Source organism: Choristoneura fumiferana, chromosome 17, assembly GCF_025370935.1.
Source record: "Choristoneura fumiferana chromosome 17, NRCan_CFum_1, whole genome shotgun sequence".
In the NCBI taxonomy this organism is placed as follows: Eukaryota; Metazoa; Arthropoda; class Insecta; order Lepidoptera; family Tortricidae; genus Choristoneura; species Choristoneura fumiferana.
The window spans coordinates 18,315,195-18,321,194 of NC_133488.1; the positions used below are offsets into that span (position 1 = coordinate 18,315,195).

General features: G+C 37.2%; 1 protein-coding gene and 1 pseudogene across 1 annotated transcript in view; one reads left to right on the forward strand and one right to left on the reverse strand.

Annotated features, from left to right (window-relative positions):
- The window catches only part of LOC141437266 (formin-like protein), a 122,347-nt gene that overhangs the window by 63,346 nt on the left and 53,001 nt on the right, over positions 1–6,000 (forward strand).
- Positions 2,985–5,992, reverse strand: LOC141437269 (carboxypeptidase Q-like; annotated as a pseudogene).

A 6,000-nucleotide genomic window follows, 5' to 3' on the forward strand; every position in this document is an offset into this window, starting at 1 on the left:
TGTCCATTTTAAGTTCATTAAAGCAATTTGTATACATTGATTGTTGACCCCCCCCTCCGACCCTCCCCCGGCGCGAAGCAGCATTCACATATTTTAATGTAAATTTTGTGTTACAGAGCCATGTGGACCTGGAAGAAAAAATCTTCTCCAAATTGGGAATCCACGGAGCAATGTATCCAGTTTGCGGAGGAAGAGAGGTCTCCTTCCAACTGAGAAATGTGCGCCTACCACCGCAAGGCAATTGTCATTTACTAAAGAAGCTGGGCAAGTTGGGAAATTTAGATGCCGAAAGAGCAACTGCCGGACCAAACCAGTCTCCCGTGCAGTTGGAACCTGGTTCGAGAATGCACGCTTGTCCCTCACTCTAATCTTCCAAATCATGTACGCATTTAGTGAGGGACTGACATATCACCAAACCAGAAAGGAGCTAGCGTTTGAAGATGGTTCGGTTGTTTCGCATAGAACTGTGGCCGACTGGTTTAGTTATTGCCGGGAGACAATAGCTCTTTACCAATTAGAAATCAAAGGGCCCAAGGAAAGATAGGGGGCCCTAATAAAATAGTTCAAATCGACGAATCGAAATTTGGGAAAAGGAAATACAATCGTGGAAGACACATTGAAGGACATTGGGTCATCGGAATGATTGAAGATGGCAATGATGATCTGCGGCTTGAGGTGTGTCCCGATAACGAAAGGTCTGCGGACATATTGGTGCCACTTATAAAAAAACATGTTCAGGAAGGTTCCATCATTCACACAGATTATTGGAGAGCATATCTGAGCCTTCCTGAGCATGGATATATACATAAAAGGGTCAATCATAGTGACCCAACTAACAAATTTGTGGCACCTGACGGGACACACACTCAACGAATCGAGAGCCAGTGGAGAGGACTAAAAAAACAATTCAGACAAAACCAAAATAAACACAATTTTACTGACTGGCTATGTGAATATAGCTGGAGGCGAAGAATTATGGTGAATCATTTAGATGCATATGAAGAATTATTAAATGCAATAAAATATGTTTATAAAATTGAATAAGGAGGCTCATTCAATTTTATAAACATATTTTATTGCATACTAACACTACTAATACTAAAACTAACATTACTAACACTATTAACATTGCTAACAAGAATAACAATACTAATAATTAAATTAAGAAAATGCTAACAATATTAACAATACTAATAATTAAATTAAGAAAATGCTAACAATATTAACAATACTAATAATTAAATTAAGAAAATGCTAACAATATTAACAATACTAATAATTAAATTAAGAAAATGCTAACAATAATAACAATACTAATAATTAAATTAAGAAAATGCTAACAATAATAACAATACTAATAATTAAATTAAGAAAATGCTAACAATATTAACAATACTAATAATTAAATTAAGAAAATGCTAACAATAATAACAATACTAATAATTAAATTAAGAAAATGCTAACAATATTAACAATACTAATAATTAAATTAAGAAAATGCTAACAATATTAACAATACTAATAATTAAATTAAGAAAATGCTAACAATAATAACAATACTAATAATTAAATTAAGAAAATGCTAACAATAATAACAACTCTCCAGTAGTTATTACAGTATTATTGTATGTCTTGTATTTGGAAATAAAGCATGTATTATTTATAAAATTGAATAAACAGCTGTTATTAAAATTCTTTGTGTTTTATTGTCATTATAATTATGAATATCCAAAAAATACCCAAAACCGAATCAGAGCACCCCACTATCCACGTGGACTTGTCTGCCCTACCCCTAGAGTGTATATAAAAAATCGGAGGCGCGGAGGGAGAGCAGCCCTCCGCCCTTGCGTGACAGCGCTGTCACGCAAGGGCGGAAGGGCTGCTCTTCCCGCAGCGCCGGAGTAGTCACAGAAGCTAAGAGCCCCCCCACTTCCCCGCTACCCCCCCTAAGCCCCGCCCCTTTCCTTCCTTTAATCCAGTTTATTTTATCCCTCCTCCCCCACTTCCCCGCTACCCCCATAAGCCCCGCCCCTTTCCTTTCTTTAATCCAGTTTATTTTACCCCTCCTCCCCCATACCCCTCCCCCTTCATTTCACGGTGATATCTCCCTCATTTCGTGGTAATCCATGGTAATTCTATGGTAATTCCATGGTAATCAGACATACGGAAATGAGAAAATGGTAAGGAAACCAAAAATATAATTCTAATAACTAAATAGCGCTATTCTAACCTCAAAACTTTAACCATGGATATCTCCATAACCATGGGGTTCCGCGGGGTGGGGATGGTACAGGGGGTAGCCCTCCCCCCTCCCCCTCCCCCCCCCCCCTCCCCCCTCCCCCCCCCTAAATCGACGGTCCATAATGGAAATTTTTACCGTCCGCTCTCCCGTAAAATTTCGAAACGGTCAAGCGATAAATCGACTTCTCGCCGATGAACTACTTGTCAATGTGTGAGTTTTTGAGTCACCTGTAAACGAATTATTAGTGTACTTGTTGTATTATTTAAATGCTTACATCGTCATTACAGTCAAGTGGCAGATAAATATTTTAAGGTAATCTACCGCTAAGGCTCCTCTTTTCCGACAGGAAGCCCGCATTGCTCTAAGCTCGTAGTAGTTTTAATTCAAAGAAAAGGAAGACTCAAAAATTAAATAGAATGTTTTGAAATATTAAGTCTATACTATACATTTAAATAAAGCAAAGAAATTTTACATATATTATGTATCTAATTATTTATCACCAAGAGATGCCAATTAATTTTTATAACTCTTTGTGTATGTGTCAGTATTACGGTCATAAATACCGTTTATTTTTTATAATTTATTGAATCAGGCGTTACTTTGCGGAGGTCCATATCAATGAACTAAAATAATTTCCTTGAATTTTCTTTAAGGTCGCGGGTGAGCAAGGAAATTATTTTAGTTCGTTTATTTTTTGTAATCACTAACATGAAAAAACAGGCTTACAGTACAAAAATGCGGCTATCAGTAATATAATTTTATTTAAGTATAAATAGGAGAAACGCGAGGAATATCTGTGGGCATATCCGCAATCACGTACGACACGGCCGCCCAAAACGCAGCGCAGTCGATTACATCCGTCATATTCAGGACGTTCAGCGTGTCAGCCTCGCTGTGATGAAACCAATAATACCGCTCATTGTCATTCAGCAGAGATGCTCCCGGCACGCCCTTATCCACAATTAAAGTAATGTCAGACCCAGGATAGTCAGTTTCTTCAAGTTTGTCAATCGGCGAGAAGAGTTTCAATATTTCTGCTATCAGACAACGCGCCTCAGTAGATCCTGCTACCGATAAACCGCGTGGCTTAAATGTTCCTTCATCAGATTCCATTATAAAATTTATATTTTTCAGTTCACTCATATGCTTCTTCAGATATGCTTGCGCACCAACTAAACCTGGTTCTTCCGCCGTCCACAAGATGGCTCGGAGCGTTCTTCTTGGCTTTAAATTCAAATGATGCAAAGCTACAGGTGCTAACCAACTAATTATCATTCCACCTCCGTCGTCCATAGCCCCTTGTCCCACGTCCCAACTGTCTATATGTCCAGAAACAATTACTACTTTTTCGGGATCATCCTTGCCTTTGACATCTATGATAGTGTTTCGTGATTTAGTCGTGTCAAATGTACTGGACATTTCGATTTTTAAAAATATTTTTTCTCCTTGATCTTGTAATCTGTGCAATAAGTCAGCATCTTCATGGGTGATTGCTGCTGCAGGAATCTTAGATACGTTACCATCATAGTATTGGGCTCCTGTGTGGGGTGAATACATTGAAAAAGGAGTTATTGATCGGACCAATGATGCAACTGCTCCTTTCTTAGCTGCTTTAGAAGCACCTTGTGATCTGTACTGAACTGTATCGCCGTAGCTTATGAACGGTACATCGTAAACAACAATTTTTCCCTTTATATCTGAATCAAGTTTTTGATCAAGTTCTTGAAAACTGCTAACAATAACAGCTTCTGCTGTTATTCCTTCTATTGGGGTGCCAACGCTGGTTCCGAGTCCAATAACTGCTATATTTTTTTGGCGCGGGAGAATCATTGAAATAGCCTCATGGCCGCGGACCCAATGTGGTGCCTGAAATATAAAAAACCGTTCAAGCACAACTTAGATTCGCGTACTGAAATTTCCATGAAAATTTAAAACCCAGCAAAAAACTAAGATACTTAGACTCCTTGTCTCGTTTGAAGCACAGAATCTATTTTAAAATTATATTTGATATGTGAGTGTGATGAGTATGAGAAATATCAGAAGCTAATTAAAGGTAATCTGGGTCTACATTCCTACAAATATATCTAATGTAATAAATGTAAATAAATTAAAAACTGTGACCCTAAAAATATTAATGGGACTAAAATTGTACACAAAATATATGCTATGGACATTAGAAGACTGGTCACGGAATACTTAAATCTACTTCCTCAGTTGTGACATCTGTAATTCCGTTTTCTCTGGTTAGGTTTATCATATGATCAATAGCGTTTTCCAAATTCTTAGTTCCGGATGGACGTGCTCCAAATTTGTCCAGAAAGGCAGAAAATCTAAAACAAATAAAAGCATGTTACTGATTGTCAACAAATACAATTAAGGCAATCTGTTTTTAAGGGTTCCGTAGTCAACAACTGGGAACCCTTATAGTTTGACACACTGACTGCAAGCCGGCTTCACGGTCGTAATGCAGTCATATTGCAGTTGAAGAAACTACAATATGACTGCAATAGAACTGCGACAGGGGGCATTGCAGTTACAATGCAGTCATTCCAACTGCAATACGACTGCATCACAACCGTGCAGCCGGCTTGCAGTCGGCGTGCGGTTGACAGGACTGCACGGCAACTGCAAGCGGACTGCACAGTTGGTTTGCAGTTGTGATGCAGTTGGTGTAACTGCATCAAAACTGCACTCGAACTGCCATTTTGCAGCTGGGTTGCAGTTCAAATATTGTCCGTCTGTACCTACCGGAACTAAGATAATTGATATTTAAGATTGTAATGTAACCGCCACGGCGTGCATTTTTTTTCTTAAAGTACCTATTAGGTCACGCTAAAAGTATATTCTTTCAAATAAAAAAATAAATAATGAAATCGGTTCATATAATAAAGAATTACCTCTGAAACACCATCAACATACATACTAGTTCTAGCCTGAAAATAAGTTACCCAATTTGGCGATAGATAGCGCTGTACCCCTGAAGTTGAAATTCTACTTCGCGCTATTAAGATTATGGGGACGGATATGCTTGAAGGTCAAATAAATCTCGTTTTCGATTGCGTTGATAGTCTGTGGTCTTTGTCTAGTTGTCAGTGCTACACAAAAGTCTTATTTTAAGTCCGCCTATTGTGACGGTCGGGAACGGAGCATGGCTCGACATGCTCTTGCTTGACCGGTTTTTGATTTGTATAATTATTACGAGTACCTAGCAAAACAGTTACGATTTCCAAACTATTTTTTTATAGTCGGAAATATGCTAGCTACTAAATATTCATAATTTCTAAGCTTTTTAAGCGGTATGAATGAATAAGACGCTTAACTCAAGTTTATTTTGAATTTAAAGAAAATTAAAATAATCATCCATTTAATGAAGATGGGATTTATTAAAATAAATGGGAAAACTTTAATTTTATGAATTAGACATAGTAATTTAAATTTCTTTAATAATCAGTTTATTTAATAAAAATCACAAATATCATAAAATAAAATTAAAACAATAATTTTGTCTAGTTAACTTACTGTTCAAAAGTTCTTTGACCCAAACCTTTGTTTCTGATTTCATCCATAATCCTCTGCGTAACATTTTTGTACGAAGCTATATCTTTCACTGTCTGAGAATCCAGATTACACACACTTTCGTCATATCTGGTTATTATAACACGAGTATTAATAATATTGATAACTGAACTAAAAAACAGCAACATGGTTAATTTCGAATCCATTTCGGTCAATCGTCGTATATAGTTAGCTCTGAACTA